The 12,619-nt window shown below is 37.3% G+C and overlaps 1 long non-coding RNA gene across 1 annotated transcript; it reads right to left on the bottom strand.

Moving 5' to 3' along the window:
• Positions 1–5,118: 5,118 nt before the first annotated feature.
• LOC124862950 lies at positions 5,119–7,533 on the bottom strand. The gene is made up of 2 exons (XR_007037035.1): positions 5,803–7,533; positions 5,119–5,707 (listed from the first exon to the last, which is right to left on the bottom strand). It is a non-coding gene; the product is annotated as an uncharacterized LOC124862950 (long non-coding RNA).
• Between the last annotated feature and the right edge of the window lie 5,086 nt (positions 7,534–12,619).

The following is a 12,619-nucleotide window of genomic DNA, read 5'->3' as shown; positions in this document are numbered from 1 at the left end:
AAATAATGAACTTTATCACAATATGCTAATATTTTGAGAAGGACCTGTATATACACATACACATATATGCACCGTCTTTTAAATTGTTTTCAAGTCATAACAGCATGCGCCATCCGCCACAACATCTGCCTTGATGCTGGGGATGTCATGGCCCCAGAGGAGGCTGTAGAAGAGGATGAGGGTGAGGTCGGGACTGAGACAGTCAGCGTTGCTCTCTGGCGGGACCAGCTTTCAGCTGAGGTGTCCGCCCTGGAGGAGGTACCACCAGAACATGACTACTGTGTGCAGCCACGTATAATATCATAGATGTGATTAATGTTTGAGGGGTATAACTAATTGTAATATTTTGTGAGCACCATCTTCTAATTCTGCATTTTTCCGATTACCTCTTAGTGATGTGGCAGCCGTCAATTCAGCCAGCCCTTTAAACCCACTTGATGGACGATGACGTGGACAGCGGAGAGAGGCATCACAAACATCTGCACACCACCTGTGTGATGCTTCGCTCACCATCCAGAAAGACTAACCACAGGTCTCAGTTGCAGCGTCCCATCCATGTCTCTGACCTTGCAAGAGATTTAGCCACACCGCCAGACTTTCTGTTCAGAAAGACATCTGCCTCTTTGTTCTGTTCAAGAGGTTTTTCCAGGAACTGGTCACTCAGGTTGATCCTGCTGTCGCCGTTGTAAATACTTGTACATAGTTTTATTTTATGCCTTTTGTCTTGTAATCTTGATCTGTTTGAATGTTTTCTTCCCCCATTCTGTTTAAAGTGCTGTTTGTATTTTTCATAATAAATTCTGTTTATAACTTTAAATGAAGTTGATGTATTGTTAGATCAAATGTAAATAACTAGTGACAAAAACAATTTTGAAATTTATTAGAACACCTTAAAATTTTAAGAAACAATCTGAACAAAACTTAATATTTCGGTGCCATTCTTTGGAAAACAGTCTGTCCATTCTCTGTAGCCTCATGTCCTCCCTGATCAAATCCATCATCTCTGTCCCTCTTTCTTTTCTGACCCCTTCCTGCTGGCTCACTGTCTTCCTTCTCCATCTGGTTGCCCACCGCTCCGCTTAGCCTGGAGTGTCCTCAGGGATGGAGGCAATTAGGACAGGAGGTGTTGTGGAAGACCTCTGTCCCAACACCTCATCCATAAAGACAAACCAGGGCCAAGTAGCAGCAGTGGGCTTTTCACTGACTCCCTCTCCGGACCCTGGATACTTACAATCCTAAAGTTAGATGGAATAAAAAAAAAAGAGTTGACTAAACAGAGAAATCAACAAGACTTTTAGAAATATTTTTTTATTTGTGTGTAACATGAGAACTTCTGAACATAATCTAAATCCTTTTTTTTTTTTCAAATTGTCCCACATTGTTTTGTCCTGCTAAAACTAAAAGAAGTATGTTAATCACTGGATGGATATTTATGAAAGTTAGAAAGATAGGAGTTATTGAAACTGGACAGAAACTGACTGCAAAGAATGTTGTTATTTAGCTCCAGTAAAAAGGTGGTGGTTCTCATCCCTGAGCTTAATAAACTGGCCCGTCTACTCCTTTGTACCTAAAAAAAAAAATATCTTGCTTAATATCAGAGCAAAAATAAAGCCTTTTTTAATTTCACATTTGTCTTAATTTGAAGAAAATATTTCTATGCAAATGTCTAAAACAAGCTCTTTCAAACTTTTAACTTCTTTACTGAGATTTACTTACATTTGGTGGTGTATTCCTTGTCAGGTTTACCTGGAATCAGAAATTATAATGCTAACTGAATTATAAATAAACTTTTAAAACATATAGCACATTTCTTCATTAAAAATTCATATTGTAAAGCTTATTTATTCTCAATCACACTCTCCAGTGATACAGTTGGATTACATAAAACTGACCATTTATTCTGGTTAACCTTAATATCACCTGAAATGTTAAATCGATTTTCAGTAACAATTAAAATAATAACATAAACTGTTAGAAATCACTTGTGTTAAACGTTCACTGTGATGACTGCCAGCGGGAGCTTAGTGCCGATAGTCCGGTCAGATCTCTACCGGGCTAGCTCACCTCACCGCCGGTAGGGCTGGCGAGGCGAGCCGGTTACTACGCCGGGAACGGAAAACTCCGAACACGTCGGAGCACGTTTGAAATTAAGCGATGTCTAGATAAATCAAGCAGATATTTCACGTCTACATAGTTATATAAAAACATTGTAGAACGTAATTTGTGTCACAGAAAGTGTAATTTTCCACAATTTACTCACAGCTTCTGTTGCTATGGTCCGCCATGGCGTCCCCTGCTTGACCAATCCGCTTCGACCCGCAATGAATGATGGGAAATGATGGGCCGCGAAGGATACTCACAACGCATCCTTCAAATCGGGCAAAATAAGGACACATTTGTCGGCAGCATTTGCTCAGAATGATTCATGAATTGGGACAGCCTTCGTTGCCGCGCTGTAACGAAGGATGCAGCCCTGAGGCTGACTTCCGGGTCAGCCTCGGCATTGGTACATTCCCTTTCCGGTTGATTTTCTGAAATGTAAATTTGTTTTCTGAAATGTAAAAGTGTTTTCTGAAATGTAAATTTGTTTTCTGAAATGTAAAAGTGTTTTCTGAAATGTAAATTTGTTTTCTGAAATGTAAAAGTGTTTTCTGAAATGTAGATTTGTTTCGGTACTTGTAAAAGTGTTTTGCACCCCACGGCCACCATACATAACAGTTTACACAGTCCTGTACATATTTTTATAATGTAAAAATGAGGTAATGATAAATTATTTTGATTTTTATTACATTAATACAACATAAATTCTGTAAAATACTTCACAGGTAATATTGTACCAGTTAAAAATGTATTGACATCTAAGTACAATATTATACTGCAGCTGAGTTACCTTACTGTTATTACATTTCAATTTTACAAGAGGCACTGATGTATGTTTAGAGCAGCACTGAACATCTAAGAGTTTATAAAGCAAAACATTCTAAAATAGAACTCTATAAAAGTAAATTTTATGTTTTATGTCTCATAAGGAAGCAAAGGCATTTTGCTGCTCACTGATGACTTACTGATGAGAAAATCTGCTGGTTGGCAGGTTTCTTTAATGATGCACAGTGGCTGAATGAGGCTGTAAGCAGAGTTTCATCTGGGGGTCCACTTTCAGTTAATTTAGGCTCATAAATTACGTGAGAGGATTGATTATGATGAAATAGGGCCAAGTTTGCTGGTGTCTTGAGCCAGCTCTGACGACACACTACTGTAAGTCTCATTGTTTTGTCTATTATAAGACAGATATAAAAAAAAAAAAAAAGTTTAAACTGGATTTATTTTTATTATTCTCTCTTTATCATTAAAAAAAATTGCACCAACTCTTTAAAACTTTAGAAAAGAAAAGCTCATCTTATAGGAATATTCTCATATTATCATAAGATCTTCTCATAACGAGTAGTTATAAAATGCCTGAATGTTTTAGTAATTTTTAACATCATTGCCTTACACAATTTGGACTCCCTGCTGATTTATAATTAGTCTTTTTCTAAAAGCCAGTTCACAGCCATCAACCACTGTTTTATGCCCTAAAGCTTCCCAATATTTTTTAGAACAATTTAAAACTATTTTAATCCGACCTGTGTCACTAAAAAATAAAATCTGAGGTTCAAAAGGTTTAAGGTCAGGCTAATGAAGAAGGTCATTAGTCTTTCAATCAGAGCTGTGTTCTGAAGAGACCACCATGTTGATTTTTGTTTTGTTTAGTGAGGAAGCATTTTAAAGAGTTCCCGTAGACCTAAACCATGTCCTAATCCACAGATGTTTGAATTTTGGTTTTCTTTTGTGTTTGCATTTTGATCATTTCCTCGTTGTTATGGTCTTTAGGTCCTGCCTTATTCAGTTCAATTCTCTGTGTTCATTATTTGCCCGACTAAACTGAGTAATCAGGGAGGAATTGTCTTTATCAGAGAGGTGACCAAGAACCCAACTGTCACAGGCTCCAGTGTTAACTTGTGGAGATTGGGAAACAATCCAGAACATCATTCAATGCTAATGCTATCTACCAATCAGGTTTTTATGGTACAGTGACCAGACAAACATGGTTTAATTTTATTTTTTGTTAAAACACAGCTCAGAGAAACATTTCTGGTAGGATGACATCAAAAGAGAACCTTATGTTCAGAACTCCAAGCATGACATCACATGGCTAATACCAACCCTACTGTGAGCATGGTGGTGGTAGTATCATGCTGTGAGGATGTCTTAATGTAGCACAGATTAATTGACTAGTCCGCATAAAGGGTATGATGGCAGCACCCAAAATAACAAAGTAGTGGGTTGAGGAGGAGCCTGTAAATGTCCCTGAGTAGCCAAGCTAGAGCCAGACTTAAATCCAATTAAACATCTTTGGAAAGTCTTACAATGGCTGTCTGCTGACACTGCACATTCAATCAGACTGAGCTTGAGAGGCTGCAGTGAAGAATGGTAGAAAATAGCACAAGACAGGTGTGCCAAGGACATATCCAAAAAGACTTTAGGACTGTGATTGCTGCCAAAGTGCTTTAACAAAACATTAAGCCAAGGCTGTGAAGGCTTATAAGACTTTGATCTGTAAATGTAACATTTATATGAATATACAAAAGTGGCTGAAAACGTATTTTAACATTGTCATTATAAGCTATTTTGTGTAGATTGTTTTTCAAATAGCACTATAATAAGGTTAGTTTGAGAATAAGTCTGTAATTTAAGAAAATATGGAAAGACTGAAGCATGTGAGTACATTCAGGATAGCCTGTTAATATTACTGCCATCGCAACATTTCTTTTGTTAAAAATTATATATATTTTTTTTTATGAAATCAGCATTGAAATCATTAATGGCTTCAGTTCTCCTGATCTTCTAGTCTCTTAATGCTTTACGTCATTCGACTGTCAGTGGTCCACTGATGGTTTGTATTACCGTGACTCTGACAGCAACTTCAGTCTGTCCGGTCAGAGTTGCTGGTTTACTGGAAGTATCTTTGATGCTAAACTTGTTCTTTAGTGAATATTTGTGACATGGGATTTAAACAAGATTGTGATTCAAATCCACTAAATTTTCATTGCAGATCTAACCTATCTACTAGCAAACACGTTTTAATGATAAACTCTAAACATCTTTATTTTGCATAGACGTAATTATAAAAAGAATAAAAGAGGAAGACGGCTTCTTACAAACAGCAACCGTTTGGAAATACCATTTGATATGAAATTCAAACATATTTGAAAGTACTATTATACGTGCTCTTATAAAGTTTTTGTTAATTATTTTCTATAAATTACTAAAAAAGTTCACACTTCTTAGGTATAGCATGTCTCTGTCTGTTGGTGTCATCAGTCTTTTTGCTGCCCTCTTCAGGTCTCACAAACAATATAGTTAATGTAGTTTTTGTACAGCCTTTGTGCTCACATAAAACATTGCGCTTCCCTGGCACAGTAATACACAGCAGAGTCTTCTGGTTTCAGGTTGGACTGACTTCAATTCTTCCCCCCACACTGCTGGCATATGTGTTACGGTTGCAGTCATTCAACCCTCTTCCTATCCATTCCAGTCCTTTTCCTGGAGGCTGTCTGATAGCTGCTAATTATGATGGCAGATACTCTGCAGGACAGACTGAGAGTCTCTCCAGGACTTTTCACCACTGAACTGGAAGGAATGGACTCCATATTCTGACTTGTCCAACCTGATGGGTTAAAAACGAGAAACCAACAATCAGAAATACAAAGGTACTCACATTTAGCCAGTAATATGATATAAAACATAAGCTGGGGAACTTACAGTTCAGACAGAGGACAAGAAGGAGATCAGTGAGCATGTTCATCATCCTGAGGCTGGAGACACAAACTAGTAAGCAGTCAGCAGGACTGAAATACACAGCGGAGATTTGCATTAATATGAGGGAGGGGCTTAATGTAGAGAGAGTTTGATCCATTTAACAAAGAATTGTATCCTTAATTAAAACTTTAATTTTAACTTGTTCTTTTGTGTTCTTACATTTGGGTTTCACATAAAAAGGGTAACTGCAATTTGTTATGGATTATAAAATCTTTGGCCTGAATATAAACAAGATTTTAAAAAAAGTATAATAATTGCATTGTACTATCCAGTTATTTTTTGTGATTATATTTTCTTTATTTATGATCTCAAAATGGAAAGACTTTCTTTTACATTCTTCCCTTTTTATCATCCACTTCACACAAATAGAAGAATGACATCACAATAACCAAATAATCTGTAGAAATGTTAAGAGTTCTTGTCTATAAGCTATAATATATTGAATAAAGAAAATGTTCATACGGCAAATGTTTCTGTCTTAAGATCCATCAGCCAGCAGCAGCAGAGCTACAGTGAACATGTTGGTGTTGACGGTAATCAGATGATGTCTTCTTCTGCAGCTGACAGATCAAGTCTTTAAACCAGAAAACTCAATTTGCGTAACGTTAAACAGCCACTGAATACTTTGTCTGCTTGTTGTTTAAAATATTTTTGTTCTTTCAGCCTGCATGGGGGAACAGCATTCCTGAATTTTCAATGCTGTTATTAAATTATTTCAGGTATTATATGGGGAACATAGAAAACATCTTCTTACTTTTGTTGAATCATAGTCAACCTCGCTGTAGTTTCTAAAACACAATGACAGAAGATGAATTTCCTTCTTCATCTTAAAAAAATACAGTCAGAAATATTTTATCAAATGCCTCATAGTGGAAAAGCTAACTTGGATTCGTGGTCAATGTTTATATAAGAAATTCATGAAATTTTTACATCTTTGTTTCATATTTTAAAATCTGGCTTTGCATTTTAGACTTTGGCAAAGTTTTAATGATGTGAAATTACATGGTTATTTTTTTGGCATTCGGACCTGGGAGGAAGACCTGAATGCTGAGAATGACATGAGTTAATATGAACTTTTGTAAAGTTTAGATTTAGGGATGTCTTCCCCCGATCCAACTCTGGTGGTGGATTGGCAGCCAGGGAGCGAGGAAGCTGGGAGGAGATGGGAAGGAAGATGGTTGAGGTGGGGCGCAGGAGGAATGAGCTAAGCTGACAAGCGAGGGTGAACACCGCTGAAGGTTCTTTAAAAGCAAGGCGTCGGAAGGTGATTGGATGGTGAATCAGGCAGACAGGATGCTGATTGGAAGGCCGGGAGACGCACAGGAGAGGCATTGGAAGGTGGAGGCGGTGAAGGTGAGTCTATCATTCTGAATTTTGTTTAGAACAATTTGTGTAATTTATGCCACTGATGTCTGCTTTTGCCACTAATGTCTGCAGAGTCAGTAAAAATCCTGCCTTAGAAAAATGCAGATTGGGTTTAGATCTTTAAATCAGCAAAAAATGTTTCAGCACTTTTGCAACTAAAATGACCTTCTACATAAGATTAACGTGTTTCAACAATCACAAATATATATATATTTGTGATATAATTCACACACACAGGGAGGAAGGCATAGTGCAGGTGCCTTGCAACACAAAGTTTTTACATGAGTGATAACAAGTTTTTGCACCCATCCAACAGTCCCTCCTTTTATCACAAGTAAAAACATTTAATATAAAAACGAGTAAGAAAAATACTTTGTATGAGCGAAAACCCACGGACGGTAAACAGATTATATTTTGTGGGAAATACTCATACGGTCCCGCCGCCCTCAGCGACCATTAAAAGTTAAATGTTGATTAATACTTGAAATCATAAAAATAAAAGAATAATACTTGAAATCATAAAAATAAAAGAATAATACTTGAAATCATAAAAATAAAAGAATAATATTTGAAAACATAAAAATAAAAGAATATTTGAAAACATAAAAATAAAAGAATTTAAAAATCTGCCCTGTTTATGTCATCATTGCACTTTTTCTCATTTCACTTAAGTAACAACTTCTTTCGATTTTCTGCTGTAAGGTCATTTTATTAAATACAATGTATGAGTACACTCAGGCTTTCGATGTGATTTATTTACATGTCATCATAATCGTCCCCTTCATTTTCGTGCATTTCCACCTGGTTCGGTGTTGCATATGCCACCGTGACTGAGTTACTATTCTTTGTACCATGCATTTGCAACATGGGATAATACATATTGACAGGAGACACAGAAGGCCCATGCATGCTATTACTGCAACTAAGAGAACCTTAAACAGGTTTATCCATCCCCCTGTGAACATCCAATCTAACCAAGAAGAGTTAGGATCTGGGTGGTCATGTGTCATGACATTTTGCAGATTCCGTAGGTTGTTTAATGCTCCCGTTATGTTTGCAGAGTGTATATTATCTGGGTTATATGTGCAACAGGTGTTATTCAATAGAACACAAACGCCCCCCGTTGATGCTGTTAGAATATCCAAAGCCATGCGGTTCTGAATTATCATGGCTCGCATAGCGCTCATTTCTGTGTTTTGACCCTCTTCTACTATTATGGAGTTATTTAGTAACAATCCAAATCGATAACTTAAAGTTTCCACGCGCAGCATTAATTTGCCCACACCTAACCAGGGTAAGAGAGATAATAATGTTTTATCATCTTTAGACCAAAGTTTAAATTCATCTGGGACATTTGTTCCCCAAATGGGGTCATGTGGTTTAACATCTATTTCCCTTTTTGATCTCCTATGTGGTATAACTATAGTCTGCTTACTAAGTACCACAGTGTGATCTGATGTGAAAACTGGGGCACATACACCATACCAACTGGGTGGAAGTACATTATAAGCGTTATTACCACATAACCATGCTACCCCTTCTATCCAGTATGTGCCGTTTCCGGGATTATTCCTGTAAGTGTAGAAGTAGTTACATTTCGTAGTATTCCCTACAAAATGAGTATGATTCCCTGTAATATTTTGTCTTATGCAGTGTCGATGGTTTCCGGGGTCTTTTACATATGCTTTGAATGGGTCTGATTTCCCTGTAATGTTGAGAGGTTGCCATTGTTTTCTGTCGCAAGTGCAGTTTTCTGGGTCACAACTATAATTTAATCTCTGGTTACTGAAAGATTGGTCTGGCATAAGAAAGAACTTTTTATTTGTATATCCTATCAGGCCCATTGATATGGCGGTGAGGTTCATAGCTTTGACATATATGGTGGGGCCTTGGGAATGCACGGGCATTATAGAACACACATAATCAGTTTTATTTTGAGTTTTAGCTGTGTCATACACATAACGATACCAGTAATTTTGCAGAAATGGGTGTGTGTCATGTCCTTCCGTCAGTGGTCTGAGATGGGTCCCGTCTGATGTCCATCTCTTCTGGTTCGGTATCACCTCCTGTGGATCCTGCTTTAGATAGAGAAAGAGTCCTGCTACCAGAATTAAGCTCAGGCTTATCAGTCCTGTCCACATGTTACAGAGAGCCATTTTATAATTGGGCGCAGATCAGCTGTTTTCTTCACCGGTTTGAGACGCTGGGCCATATGGGTCCTCCAACTCCTTTGAACCCCGACTTCCTTCTGCTACCCCGTCGGTTGGTTTGGCTCCTGTAACGGCAAAACTGGCTTACAGTGGCTTTTATGGATCCAGGAAGGCCTCTCTGCTATTTTCAGAGCTGTGGGCGTTGTCAGGAGTATTTGAAACGGCCCTTTCCACCGAGGAGTGCTCCAATCCTTCCGGTGGAGTGTCTTAATCAGGACCAGGTCTCCAGGCCTCAGGTCATTCTGTGGGATAGGAGCAGAGATTATCGGCAGACCACTGGACATTTGTTCTTCTTCTGTCTGCAACATTTTATTCATCCACTCAGCTAATGAAGTTTCCTGTTGTGCTTTCTCTATTTCATTCATGTCAGAGGGCAGAGAAAACGGTCTGCCATGTAGTATTTCTTTGAGAATACAAATTTATATCAGCAACTTGGTGTCATGTGATCTCAGGCTCAGAATATAGTGGATGGAGTTATACAATGATGTACAGTAGGTGGCAAATGGAGTAAGACCAGTTTGATTTAGAGTTATTCTCATCCATAATTTAACCAGGGATAGGCATTCGGGCCATGGCCTCCCTGTTTCTTCCATTGTTTTCCTTAATCTTTAACTGAAACCCTAATGCATTAGAACTTAGTTCTATTAATTTATTTACAAAATGAGTTCCATTATCTGACCTTATAATCTGTGGGATACCATATGTGGGGAAAAAATGTGTCACTAGGTTCATCTATTACAACTAGGCAATAATTTGTCCCCCGTGTTTGCAACAAATTATGCATGATCTGCAAAAATTCTTTGAATAGCAGAAACATTTATAGTGTTGCATTAATGCTTTACCAGATGTGACATATTCCCCCCTTGACACGTGGGTCTTCCCAATGTATCACTGTAGCTGCTGTGTTGTATAAATGTTTTGGGAGGATTGGTTTATCTTCTATCTGATAGATGTCATCTTTTTTCTATGCTCCTCTCTTTAGCTAGGCCTTTATTTCAGTACTGGGTGCTGTCTGTTGCGCATCTTTCAGTACTGACATGTCTATAAATAGCAGGTCAGACATTTTTAGTGTCAGGGGTTCTGTTGCAGCTTACTTTGCAGTTATGTCTGCAAATGTTTTCCCCTTTGTTTCCGTGCTAGAATCTGTTTGGTGAGCCTTACATTTACAGAGTGCTATTTTACCAGGTATCAAAAGATTAAAATGTGTTAATTCTGTTCCTGATGATGTTATAAAACCTCTATTTTGCCAAATCTTTGCGTGGTGATGTACTGATCCGAACACGTATTGGCTGTCCGTGTATATAGTAAGTATTTGTCCCTCATGTAATTCACATGCTCTTACTACAGCACATAATTCTGCTGTTTGGGCTGAGCATGTATTGGGTAGAGATTTAGCTTCTATTATTCTGTCGATGGTTGTTACTGCATAACCAACTCTATTCTTACCATATTCATCTTTAGATGCTGAGCCATCTACAAACACCGTTTGTGAGTTTGATAATGGTGTTTGGGAAATATCTTGTCTGGGTTTTGTGTCTTCTTCAACTTTTGCTTCATAAGAATGTGGTTTTCCATCTTCTGCAGTAGGTATTAGAGTACTTGGATTTAAAGGGCACATCTTTTTAGAGTTATGTTTTGCTGTGATAATAATAGCGATGTCAGTGTGATATGCCTTGCATGTAGCGTCAGGTGCTTCTCTTAATATTCCTGACTTCAACATATCTAGTATTACTGGCTTAGTACCTTCTTCAGCTTCTGGTTTTAAAGGGTATTGGCAGACTAATAGCCTTTTTTCAGATATTAGTTTTAACCTTTTATGGTGGGAACCCCTTTATAAGCCCTACATCAGTTGATGATTGGGACCACAGTTCAGGTGGGACAGCAGCTAGGGCAGGATGCATGTTGCTCTCTTTGCTCTCAGCTAAGCCCTGTATTTGTCCCTCTGCCTCATCTAAATGTGTCCTTGGATGGACTTTGACTGTCCATCCTAGAGTGAGCTTCCAGATTTCTGTATTAGGATCTACCTTTGACAGTGTCAGTGCTGTTCCTGCAGAGGTTTAAAGCCTCTGTTTTTTCAAAATTCTTATGATTCTTTTTTATCATATTTTATTTTATTGGGGACTTTATTTTATCTTTTTTTTTTTATAAAGTAAGTCCTTATTACATTTAAAAATGAGATCAATATTTTTGGTAGTTGCTATTATTTTAAATAATGCTTGGTTTAGTTCTTATTAAAAATAAAAAATAAAAACTCAGTCACTGATGAGCACAAAAATGAAGGGCATATTATATCTTATAATCTTAGTTTGTCTTACCCAGTTTTATAGATACACCATCCAGTTTCAGTCAGCTTTGTGTTTAGTTCAAGTAACTAAAGTTTGTTTCAATTAACTAAAGTTTTCTCTATTTCAGTCCAGTCCAGTAATTATGTTAAGGTTAATTTCATCTTGTGTTAAGTTCGAGTGTAATTCGATCATTTTGAACCTGACTGGAAAAAGTCTAAACGTCTGTTAAAATCTTTTTGTTTTACCATAGAGAACTGACCTAATATTATTATGGTAATGTTGAGGACTCTAATTTTTACATAACATGAAACAGACATTTATTTCACAAAAACAGACAGTCAAATACAGACATTTGGCCACATGAAAGTTTAAATACCCTGTTTCTAAAAGAATTGTGAAAAATTGAAGACGCGTCTATGAACTTTCTTATGGTTATCAGTATTTTCAATACAGGTAGAACCTTTGCTATCTTTATATGATTTTTCGGAAAAGATTCTGGAAACCTTATTAAGATATAAGTTTGGCAATGATCATCAGAACATCAGACCTTTATTAGCGCTTTTAAGGTCCCTCAAAGATGCATTACAATGAAATCAGTCATTCCCATTCCCACACATTCACACACTACTTACTTATTTCTCTGTCAGAGTAATTTTATTTGCAAAAATTTGAACATAATTTGACTTCTATTATTCTTAAAATGTACATCATTTCCTCATAACCCCTTTTGTTTAAGTCTGTTTTGAATGCTTCAATTCTTTTTTATTCACCAAGAATCAATAAGGTGGTCTTAGTGGGTCCACCTTAAAGGTGTTGTTTGTTGGGTGTCATGTTATCATTGTCAGGTCAATGAGGTTCACAAGTCAGTCTGAACCTTGGTCATTTGTTCTGTGCTCATAA

This window comes from Girardinichthys multiradiatus, chromosome X (genome assembly GCF_021462225.1).
Source record: "Girardinichthys multiradiatus isolate DD_20200921_A chromosome X, DD_fGirMul_XY1, whole genome shotgun sequence".
NCBI lineage: Eukaryota > Metazoa > Chordata > Actinopteri > Cyprinodontiformes > Goodeidae > Girardinichthys > Girardinichthys multiradiatus.
This window is presented reverse-complemented; position numbering and strand designations above follow the sequence as displayed.